This window comes from Pteropus medius, unplaced genomic scaffold (assembly GCF_902729225.1).
Source record: "Pteropus medius unplaced genomic scaffold, Ma_sr-lr_union100, whole genome shotgun sequence".
In the NCBI taxonomy this organism is placed as follows: domain Eukaryota; kingdom Metazoa; phylum Chordata; class Mammalia; order Chiroptera; family Pteropodidae; genus Pteropus; species Pteropus medius.
Genome location: NW_024341144.1, coordinates 49,153 through 61,355, shown reverse-complemented (window position 1 = coordinate 61,355; position 12,203 = coordinate 49,153). Strand labels below are relative to the sequence as shown.

Sequence of the window (12,203 nt, the reverse complement as noted above, 5' to 3'; positions counted from 1 at the left end):
CTCCCTCTCACCCTAACCCGCCTTTGCACCACAGCTGCTCTGACCAGGGATCCCTCCCATCTTACCTTACTTCCCCTCCCTCCCCTCTGGCAAGACCTCCCCTTCACCATGGTCATCTTGCCTCTCCCTTGCCTCCTGCAGGCCAGCCTCTCCCCTGGACCCCCTACCTGTACCCTTAGGGAGCCTGTGTCCTGGCACCTGTCCTCCATGTTTGCCCATCTCCATTCTCCCTTCTTCCACCCCTCAATTCCCCTCTCCTTCCTTTCCCCTTTTCTATTTTCCTGCATTGGAAATCTTCATTCTTGTCTTTTGGTACATGTGCAATTTCTGCATCCTCAACACTTCGAGAAGCTCTCTGTTGGAGAGTTACAGTAGCACTCTGTTAAAATGTGTGACATGCAGTTATGTCCAGGACTCAGTTTCATCTGTGGTTTCCTCCTTGCCCAGGATCCCAGAGTCTTCGTTATAACCTCACGGTGGTGACCGAAGATAGATCTGTGCAATCCAGATGTTTGGCTGAGGAACAGTTGGATGGTCAGCCCTTCCTGCATTATGACCGTGAGGAAGGCAGAGCAGAGTCCCAGGGGTGGCGGTAGATGCAGTCCTGGGAGCTGACGCGTGGGACACAGACATCAAAGACTTGTCAGAGAATGGGAAGGATTTCAGAATAACTAGCAGAAATCATGGTCCTATTGGTCTAGAAAGGAGGTGAGAGTAGGAAGGGGGCAAGGGGGCAAGTGTCCTGCTGGATGGGAGTGGGACCTACCAGACCTGTTCCATAAGGGCTCCCCAAGGAGAGGAGCAGAGGTTCAAGTGCCATGGGGAACAATTTGGGAGTCACAGTGCACACCCTGTGCCCTCTGGTGAGCCTGGGTGACCCTGCAGGGGGTTCTGACCTTGGTCGGTTCAGGGCCCAGGGATGGGGAGGGGAGAGCAGGCCTGTGGCTCTGAGGTGCCCAGGTTATAATGGCCCCTGTTCAGGAAAGTCCTTGGTGTATGAGAGTTGATTGCCAACCATTCTGGGTGTTGCTGCTGTTGTTCTCGTTGTTATCATCATTCTCTGTGTCCTTCGGTCCAAGAAGAAGACATCGTGGGCTCTGGAGAACCCAGGTGAGAAACCTGGGCAGTGGGAGGGGTGCGCTGACTGCAACGTAGGGTCCCTTGTATCTCTCTCTGCACAGATAAGAGTGGGGCGACAAGCCTCTGTAACAGGAGCTGGAAGTTGGGTATTTGTGAGGAGAATGGGATCTACGCTGTTGCATGGTGGGTGGTGGGAGCAAGGGCAGGTGATGATGTCGATGGAGTCATGGGAGGAGACCAGCGAGGGATCCGAGTGGGAAAAGCGGGTGAGAGGACAAAAGTGGGGGTGTTATCTTCCCTCAGCGAACGGCAGAATCCGATTTTGGAGCAGCTAAAGGAGAATAGTTGAGGGAAACAGAAGCAATATTCCGGAACCAATTGAACCTTTATCTGTTTCTCTTTTTGCCCAGAGCTCGTTAGCCTACAGGCCCTGGATCAAGGCCAGATGGTGCCAACAGACCACAGTGGCACCAGGCAGCTGACGTTTCGGTCTGTGTTGTCAGCCCCTGGGTCCGTTGATTCAACTGAAGGGGCATGGAATCTGCATCAGGAGGCCTGAATTCAACTCCCTGCTGTGGTCTCACTAGAACTTTTCCTCTTGGTGCCTCAGTTTCCTCAGTTTCCTCTTGGTGCCTCAGTTTCCTATGAAATGGGGAATATAACAGTATTCATTCCAGTGTGCTTGGCAGGATTACAAGTGTTAATACATACGAGGTGCTTGCAGCTCTGCCACATGAGTTATTATCATCACTTTTTGTCATTTTATATTATATTAGATGCATAATAGTTATATTATTATCAGTAAACTTCTTTGTTATGACTCCTCCTGAGGAGTCGACTACCAGCTTTCTGGCACCTTGATGTCCCCTCACCCCCATGTGATATGCATTACTTCATGTCTATTATGTCTGTATAATTTTATTATAGGTGTTTAAATATTCTTTAAGTATACGTATCTGATCTGTGTTTTATGTCTGGGAAGGGACAGCCAGCGAGGTTCTGGGAGGGAGACGAATATCTAGATACCTTGACACAGCACTGAAAATCTCCACCTCCCCACCCCCGTCTTGGCTTCCAGTGACTGCAAAGCAGAAAGGGCTGGAGAAGATGAAAGGAGACATCTGGGGCCAATCAATTTCTACCTGCCCAGAGGCAACCATCGTCAATGTTTTTTAGCTGATTCATTTGGCTTTCACTTCCCTATCTCTAAATAAGAGGCCTTGAGTACTGCAGCTTGATTTTTCAGGTGCAGTCATTATCGCAGCATTGCCCAGTGGCTGATGCAATAGTTAATAGTAATTGTTCTCTTTCACTCTTTCATCCCTTCATTTCCCCAATATGTTTATATAGTAATTATGTTTAGCTCAGTCATTCAGCGTTTTATTTTCCATTACTGATGCTTTCTATGTAAACTTACTTCCTGCACAAACTTTTGTTCTCCCTGAACTTAATAATTGCCTTTGTTTTTGTTTGATTATTTTCTATGTAGCTTTCGCTAATTTACTTCGATAGTCCTTCTATTTGTATGACTCTTTCAAGAAGTACGGATATGTCAGATATTCCATCAATTGTACCTTCTTGGAAACATCCCTTCTGGGTCCTTATGACATGCTCCCATCTGGACTGGGTTCATCCACATCTGGAGCAGTGCCACCCTCCTAGAATCTCCCTCCACTACCATCTGGAAGGTGCTTTTAAGTGCAGTGGAGTCACCTGGACATCCTGCTAAAATGCAGGCTGATTAAAGATGTCAAGGATGGGGCCTGTGAGCCTGATTTTATACCTACTCTCACGTGATGCCGATTCTACTTGTCCATGCTCGATAGTCGAGGTAGCGAGCATCTCTCTTTGTCTTTCTCCTGTGCTGCATCTCCATTTTCTGTATCCTACATCTTTCTCTCTCTCTTTTTAATGGTAAGCTTTCACTAACACATTTTTTATTAATGTGTTTCTTTCTAAATTTGTAATAGGGTTAATTGTTTTTATTGTGGTGAAAACACATAAAATTTACCAGCTTAACCATTTTTAAGTGTTCAATATAGTAGTGTTAAGTATACATACATTGTTGTGCAACACATCTCTAGAAATATTTTATCTTGCAAAACTGAAACTCTAGACATATTGAATGAAAACTCTCCATTTCCCTCTCACCCCAGTCCCTGGAAACCACCATTTTCTTTTCTGTTTCTAAAATTTTGTCTACTTTAGACACATCATATAAGTGAAATTATACAGTATTTGTGTTTTTGAGACTGTCTTTTTTCACGGAGGATAATGTCCTCAAGTTTTATTTATGTCACAGCAGGTGACAAGATTTCCTTCTTTTTTTTTAATGATTCTGTTACTTTTATTTAAAAAAAATTTTTTAATTTATTTATTTTTTATGATGATATTGGTTAACGAAATCCGATGTTTCAGCTGTATATTTTAACAATAAAGAATATATATATATATATTTACATTGTGTTTTCATCTACCATAGATAGATTTCTTTCTGTCACCACATATTTGACCCCTTTTATTCTGTTTACGTCCCCCTATCCTCACCCTCTGGTAACCACTATTCTATTGTCTATGTCCATGAGTCTCTGTTTGTTTGTCCTGTTCATTTGTTGCTTTTAGGTTTATATCCCATATATAAGTAATATCGTGTGATTTTCAACTTTTTCTATCTGGCTTGTTTTGCTTAGCATGATTATTTCGAGGTCCATCCATGTTGTCGCAAATGACTGTATTTCATCTCTTCTTATGGCTGAGTAATATTCCATTGTGTATATATATGTGTACCACAGCTTCTTTAGCCAATCATCTATCGTAGGACACTTTGTTTGCTTCCATGTCCTGGCCACCATGAATAATGCTGCTATGAACATCGGTGTGCAAATATCTTTAAGGATATGGGTTTTCAATTCTTTGCGGTAAATACCCAATAAAGGGATTGCTGGATCATACGGTGATCAATTCTTAGTTTTTTGAGGAACCTCTATACTGTTTTCCATAGTGGCTATACCAATTTGCAGTCCCACCAGCAGTATATGAGGGTTCCTTTTTCTCCGCATCCTCGCCGACATTTGTTATTACTTGTCATGTTGATTATAACCATTCTAACATGTGTGAGATCATATTTCATTGTGGTTTTGATTTGTATTTCTCTAATAGCTAGTGATGTTGAGCATCTTTTCACATATTTGTTGGCCATTTGTATGTTCTAGGGAGAAGTGTCTGTTCAGGTCCTCTGCCCATTTTTTGACTGGATCCTTTATTTTTTGTTGTTATTGAGTCATATGAGTTCTTTGTTTATTTTGGATATTAGGCCTTTATTGGAGGTGTTGCTTGCAAATATATTTTCCCATTTGGATGATTGTTTCTTTACCTTGCTGATGGTTTCTTTTGCTGAGCAGAAGCTTTTTAGTTTGATGTAGTCCCATTCACTTATTTTAGCTTTTACTCCCCTTGCCTTTGAGGTCAAATTCATAAAATCCTGTTTAAGTCCAATGTCCTTGAGTTTAGTTCCTATGTTTTGTTCTATGCAATTTATGGTTTCTGTTCCTTAATCCATTTTGAGTTAATTTTGGTGTGTGGTGATAGACAACAGTCTAGTTTCATTCTTTTGCAGGTGGCTTTCCAGTTTTCCCATCATGATTTATTGAACAGCCTTTCCTTTCCCCACTGTATGTTTTTGGCTTTTTTGTCAAAAATCATTTGACAAACCCATATAAACATGGGTTTACTTCTGACAAACCCATATAAACATGGGTTTACTTCTGGACTCTCGACTCTGTTCCACTGGTTTGTGTGACTGTTTTCCTGCCAATACCATGCTGTTTTGATTATAGTTGCTTTGGATTATAATTTGAAGTTGAACAGAGTGATGCCTCCCGTCTTGTTCTTTTTTCTCAGGATGTCTTTGTCAGTTCAGGGTCTTTTGCGCGTCTACACAAATCTGATGATATTTTGTTCTATTTCTTTAAAAAATGCCAGTGAGATTTCGATGCGGATTGCATTAAATCTGTATAATGCTTTAGATGATAAGATCATTTTAACTATGTTGATTCTTCGAATCCCAGTACAAGGAATACCTTTCCATTTCTTTGTATCTTCTTTGAGTTCTTTTAATAGAGTCTTACAGTTTTCATCATATAGGTCCTTCACATGTTTTGTTAGATTTTTTCCTAGGTATTTTTGTTGTTGTTGAAATTGCAAAAGGAATGATTTTTTTCCACTTCTTTTTCTTTGTTTCTTTTCTTTTTTTTTTTTCTAGACAAGGCAACCCTTGGTTGACCTCACAGATTGCAAGGACCTTGTCAGTTCACAATCCCTTATTTTTTACTTTTTACATCTACAGCACCTGGTCTTCTTAGGTGGTCTTCCATCCAAGAAAACCAGGCCTGACCCTGCTTAGCTTCTGAGATCAGACGAGATTGGGCACGTTCAGGGCGGCATGGCTGTAGACTGTTATTTATTTCTAATAAAATTAATTTTGGCCAGAGAACATATGATTTCCATCTTTTGAAATTTATTATTACTTGTTTTATATCTCAACATATGAGCCATTTTAGTGAATGTAACTTAAACACTTTTTAAAATATATATTCTGAAATAAATTATTAATGAATAAAAACATATATATATATTCCATGATTGCAGGGTATAGCATTCTGTAAATGTAAATTAGGTCAAGGTGATTGATAGTGTTGTTAATTTGGATTTCGGGGAAGCTAAAAGAAAAAAAAGTCTTTTGTTACCTGCCTGATTCTGCCCTCCACCCCCGTATTCATCATTTCCAGTGCTGTGTATTCCTTCCTGAAGATTTAAGTTCACATCTGGTGTTTCTTTCAACCAGAAGAAATGTCTTCAGTGTTTCTTTTTGTTGTTGTTGTTGAGCTCTGTTTGAAAGAAAACTATTTTAGTTTTATTTTATCTAAAAATGTCTTTTTTTTCCGAAGAATATTTTCGCTGGTGTGGAGTTTTGAGTTAATAGGTTATTTTCTTACAGCACTTGGAAAATATCATTTTGAAACCAGAGGGCAACTGAGTCAGGGGCTCGCGCTGCCTGTGCCGCTCAGCCAATAGACTGACAGGAGTTGAGCTGTTTAGAATAAGGATTCATTGTCAGAGCACCAGTGATCTGAGAAGGCAGCAGGTCAACACCTTCAAAACTGCCTTGGCTTCTCAATCCCGTTTCGGGTATTTAAGGGAAAATCTGGGCATTATCCCAGAGGCTGCATGACAGTTGGGGGAGGGGAGTCCGTTGTCTGTTGTGCTTCATGGAGCCGTGGTCCTCCAGTGGCATTAACAACCCAGGAACAAAGAATGCTAGACAGAAGGATTATGATCAGTCAGCATAATCATAAGTTTCAGGGCAACTTTCTATAGCAGGGGACGTTCCAAGCTCTGGGTCAAGCTGCTAGTGACAATCTATTGTTAAGCGACAGGGCAAGGAAAAGTGAAGCTGGGGACACTGTGAGGCCTCTATTCCCGGAGTCCCAACCAGGCCATTCATCAATTTCATTGTCTTCTGAGCTCCGTTGTTTCCATTGATAAATTAGAAACATGTTTACTGGTCATTCCTATAATTGTTCTCATGTATGCAGTGTGTCCTTTTTCTCTGTTCGTTCTCAAATTTTTCTGTTTATTTTGCTTTTTGTCAGTTGTTCTAGGTGTGGTTTTATTTATATATATCCTGCTTGGACTTCATCAAGTTTCTTGAATCTATAAACTCATGTCTTTTAGCAAATTTTGGAAACTTTTGGTCTCTTTTTATACATTTTTTCTGCCCTGTTCTCTCTTTCCTCTCCTGATTTTCTAATTGCACATATGCGTGATTACTTCGATATCATCCCACAAGTCTCTGAGAATCTGTCATAGGTGACTTTCAGAAGAACTCTACAAAATGACTTTCCTCTTCTCTTTTACACATGAGGACGCGGGACATATAGAGGTTTGCATAGACAATTAAGTGACAAAAATTAAAATTAAAAACCAGTTCTTTTATTGTAACCCATTGCGTTATTTAGAATCCATTAATCCATACTGATATTAAATGGACACATAAATAAATAACTAGGAGCAGGGAGAAAAGAATAACTATTCTTTACTGTAGAATACCAACTAACAAATGTAAAAGAAAGAATAGACTTTGACTGTCATGTCCTTGTTGGTTTAGTCCAAGAGATCACTGGCAGTGACAGTAGATGTCTGCGTTTTGTTTCTGTCTTTTTATTATGAAAACCAATGTTAAGGAGGCAAATGTGGATTAACAGGAGGGATCCCTAGCCTTGTTTTCCTTAGAAGATTTGTTTAGTGTTTTATCAGACATCCGTTGTAGCCATTGTAGATGGAAAAGTTTATGAGAAAAACACCACATGGAGCCTGTAAATGTATTTGCACAGCTTGTAAAGCATTCTTGGAAGTGGCCAGTAAAAAAAGTGTTTTACCACTTAAAAAAATAATAGAGTTTGAAAAATTATTATATTGCTACCGTGGTAATAGTAATTGATACAGACAGGAATCATCAAGTACTAAAGCTAGTGAGTGAAAGTTTGTTTGAAGAACAGGGTAGTTACATAGTTTCAAAGTACCTCTGGCAAGTTCCTTCTCAATTATAATGAAAGAGAGTAACTTTATAGTGAAAAGACCTGGCAGACACTTCTTTAAGTGATCAAAAGTAACATCACCCACGATTGGGCTAAACTGACCTCATGTGCCTGCTGATGTGATGCTCTGAGAAAGATACAATATTGCTTCTGTAACATTCTTGCCAAAAACACATAACTCGACTCTAATCAAGAGAAGCAATGGATAATCCCAAGTTTTATATTTCTGTAAAAGAAATGACCTTTCTTCTACAAAAATACTGAGGTCATTAAAGGGAAAAAATTGAAAACTGTTCCTTATTGAAGGAAGCTAAAGATACGTGACAACTGATTATAATGCATGTTCCTGGATTAAATCCAGGACTGGATAAAAATGTCTATAAATAATATTGCTGTGACATTTTGGGAAATTTGAATAGAGACAGTAGTATTGAGTCAATATTTCTTTTCCTGATTTTGATTACTGTGCTCTGATGATGAAAGAAATGTCCTTGTTCTTAGGAGACTGACTGATGTGTTTTGCAGTAAAGGGGCAGTGATACACGCAACTTGCTCTCAAATCATTATGTATACAGCAACCATGGCAAACTGTCTGGGAAATGGTAATTTTTTTTTTTTTGGTACTGTACCTGCAAGTTTTCTCTAAGTTGGAAATTATTTCAAGTAAAGATTTTACAAAACAAGTTATTTTGACTTCACATCATAATTTATTTTGTAGTCTTTAATAGTCAAATTTTGATAGTTACTTCTCCATGAATATTTTGACCCTTTCTTGAAATCATTTGTCTCAAGGCCCCAAGCATTAGGATATCTTTAATATTATTCCCTTCTATTTGAAGACTTCCCTAAATGAACTCTTCCAAGTTCAGAAAGCCTTTCCAAATCTAGATATTCTAGAATTTGGTGAAAAAAAAAAAATCTCAGTGTAACACATACCACACACATTGGCCAGCATTGTAAGAGGAATAAGCAACCAGAGAGTAACGCCTTTATTTTACTTTCTCTTAGGAGTCCCCATGATGCTGCTCTTTCCATGTCCCTGGGCCTGGGGGAAGGAAGGATGGCTCCCTTGGAGAAAAAGGAGAGAAAAATGATGGTGTGGAATCAGTTTCCTCCATCACCTCCCCCAACCCTTCGGCTTCTCAGGCTGTGCCCATTCTCCCTCCCCAGCCCCTGGCCCAGGAGCCTTTCCTTCTCTCCACCTCAGCTAGAGCCCAGCCTCTCACCTAGAGCCTGCCGCTCAGCGGGGAGTGAGCCACTCCTGCCACTGGAGGGCAGAGGAGAGGTCAGCCGCGGGCTGTGGGGAAGGTGCAGCAGGAATGAAGGAGGTTAGAGCAAGAAGGACTTCAGAATGAGTGATGTATGATCAGGGAGTGACTGAGGACATTGCCTGTCTCCATTTAGGAGGGAAGAGAAGGGCCTTGGGTGCAGAGGCAGAGAGCATGGCAGGGTCTGGATGAGATCCACGGTCACCTTCACCCTTGTGCTCTGACAGCACCTCACCCCAGGTCACTCTGAGGTGCCCTTCAAGTCCAGGTGCTCCCCCAAGCAGATGTGTCTCAGCTCCTCTCTGGGCAGGACACCCATAGCTGTCCGTCACAGAAGTGTCTTGTCCTCCTCCCCTTCCATCGGTCCCCCTGAATCCTGAGTCCAGTCAGCAGCTTTCCTTCATGCAGCCAGGTCAGCATGTTGTTGGCAGGTAAAGAGATAAATACTCGGCCTCTCACAGTGTGATTGCCCTCAGGGTCCTACTTGTCAGTCACCACAACCTGAGGGAGCACTGGATATAGGAGAGAGACAGCACAAGGACAGCGTGGGCTTCCCACCTCTGCTCCCTCCCTCCTCTCCTAGTCCTCCACTTGTCGGTGCCTTCTCCCTCCCCCAGGGCCAGGACTTTCTAATCCAGAGCAGGAAGGAGAGACCGTGGCCCCAAAGCCCCCTGCCCCACCAGTCTGCCCATCAGTGCGTCCGCCTCCATTCCCACTGCAGTTTTAGTGCCTGCCCCGTGCGGATCCCTGGGTATGTGAGAGGACTACCCAAGAACGTCCGTCCTTCAAATACTTCATGGCTCAGTTTCTCAGCTCCTTCAAGTCTGCTTACACATTTTATGAGGCTCACCCTGACCACCCTATTTAAAAGTGCCGCCTCTCCCATCACCTGGCATTGATCGTCTCCTGTGAATTATTTTTTTCTCTGTAACTCCTATCACTTTCTAACATACTGTGAAGGTTTCCTTTTCCAAAGACGGCCTCAACAATATCTCCCACCCCATATGCTCTTCTGCAATGTGACCTCGCCATCCCCTATCTTGAGGTGAGGCCTAATCTCCCTCCCCTTGGATCCGTGACTAGTTTTGATCACTAGAACATGAGGAAGTTGACACTGCTTGACTGAGCAGGAGAAAGGGGAGACGGTCCTCCGTCCTAAGCCGTGCGGCCACACCGGGGCGCTGCTGCGCTGCTCGTGGATGCTGAACGCGCAGCATGGGAGGGTCCGGGCTGTAAACTGGTCAGAGGTGGCTGACCGGAAGGCTGGGCATCAATGGGGGAATGAAGAAGCTTCCCAGCAGTGCTGGACTCCACAGATGTCAAGGTCAAGATGGGACAGGACTTGAAGGAGAGAAGAGCTCAGGAAACTTGTGCCATCTCTGAGGTTTCCATCTCCCCACTGCCACCCCTTTCTCCAGGTCTTTGATGCCAACACCCAGGAAAACTGAAAATAAACATTTTCTTAGGTGCACACTCTCCCTCTCTTTTTGTAGTACTCCTTGCTGTAGCGACAATAACAAAATTCGTATAAATTTTCTCAGGAAGGATACATGAGAAATTGGTAACACTCTCAATTCTAGCAGGACACCCGGGTGCCTGGCGTCTGGGTAGGTCTTGGAGGACACTGAGGAACAAAATCATTTTTATCTGTATACCAAGGACCTGTTACTTATTCCATCTTGTAAAATCCTTCTCTTTATCCACCTTATCCCATTAGCATCTGCTCCATTTTGCTTGTCTTTGTATTATCTGTTTGAGTTAATAGATGTTTGTTGTTCTAAGCCACCGAATTTTGGGGAAGTTTGCTACACAGCAATAGATAACTAATAAAACTCTCTTGTTTTTATTTGTCTACAGCTCTTTTATTTCCTTGCATGCTGAAATTCTCTGCACTCACTATTTCCAGTTCCTCTCCTCCTGTTCTCTTTTATTCTCTTGTACCCCTTCTTCCTTCCCTCTTTCCCTTTTTCCTTTTTATTATGGAAGCATGAAAGCATATAAAATGACTATGTGGTTATGCTAAAAGGAAGCATTATCTGGACCTATGTGCTACAAGTATAATGCCAAGGTATATGGAATAAAATTAAATAAAAAACATTATTAATAGTATCTGAAAAATTATGCCTGGGCAACCAAGTTAGTGGTTTTCAATTCTTAATTCTTTCATTCGACTGAGGGTTGTTGGTTTTGTTTTTTTTGTTTTTTTTTTTTTCAGAACAAACACATCAGCAACAGAAAGTTTTACACAGTCCTGCTATAAGTTTAAATGGGCACAAGCACATTGGAAATCAAATGAGCATGTATAGCCCAGCAGTCCTACTCCTAAGTGTTCTCTGGAGAATTTTTTGCCTTGTGCCCCAGGAGACATGTGCACTAATGTTCACAGTAAAAATTGGAATAACAACATAGGCATCAGTAGGAAAATAACAAAGTTGTGGTATAATTTTAAAATACAAGACTTCAACAGTAAAAATGAATGAACAACAGCCTCACACATGAGGGGTAACTCCCTACATAATGCTGAGTCTCAGAAGAGTCCATGCACCAAGAGTTCACTGTACAGGAAGTTCAAAAGCACGCGAAACTAAACAATGTTTGGTTTGGGGACAGACACACTTACTGTAAAATCTTTAGAGAAACTCAAGGGAATGGTAAACACAAGACTCAGGATAGAAGTTACATCTGGGGGATGGGACTGAGGGGCCCTCATGGGGGCTTCCTAGGTTCATTTCTGACAGCAGGGGTGGATGCCCAGGTATTTAATTGATCATAATTCCTCAAACTGACACTTTTCAAACTGTGGCCTGTGAGCTATTCCTGGCTCATTTTTTAAAAAGGAAAAGTGAAAAGAAAGAGAAAAGAAAATACCAAAGTGTATTGTAAGAGTACTTAGCAAGAACTAGTCACATTGGAACAAATCCACAACCAATTATTATGAGCCATGTCAGAGAGAGGACCGGGATGTCATAGAAAATGGCATTGGTTAGAAATAGGTGACATGATCCTTCACTCTCCATATATTCTGGTATACAGTCTTCGATCTGATGTGCAAGTAATTCTACCTTGTGATTTGATGTGTTATTTACATTTAACCTCACATACAACTGAATTAAATACCTTTACAGAAGTGGAAAAGCACACTGTTGGTCAATGTAAGTAAACTTGAAAATGTTATAAAGGGAAAACCAGTGACGGACTAGAAAGTGTAATGGAAAACACAAGAGAGCTGCTTTAAAACAAACTTTAGAGGCACATATTA

General features: G+C 41.5%; 1 pseudogene; it reads right to left on the bottom strand.

Annotated features, from left to right (window-relative positions):
* Positions 1-5,416: 5,416 nt before the first annotated feature.
* On the bottom strand, positions 5,417-5,533 carry LOC120592355 (uncharacterized; annotated as a pseudogene).
* Positions 5,534-12,203: the final 6,670 nt, after the last annotated feature.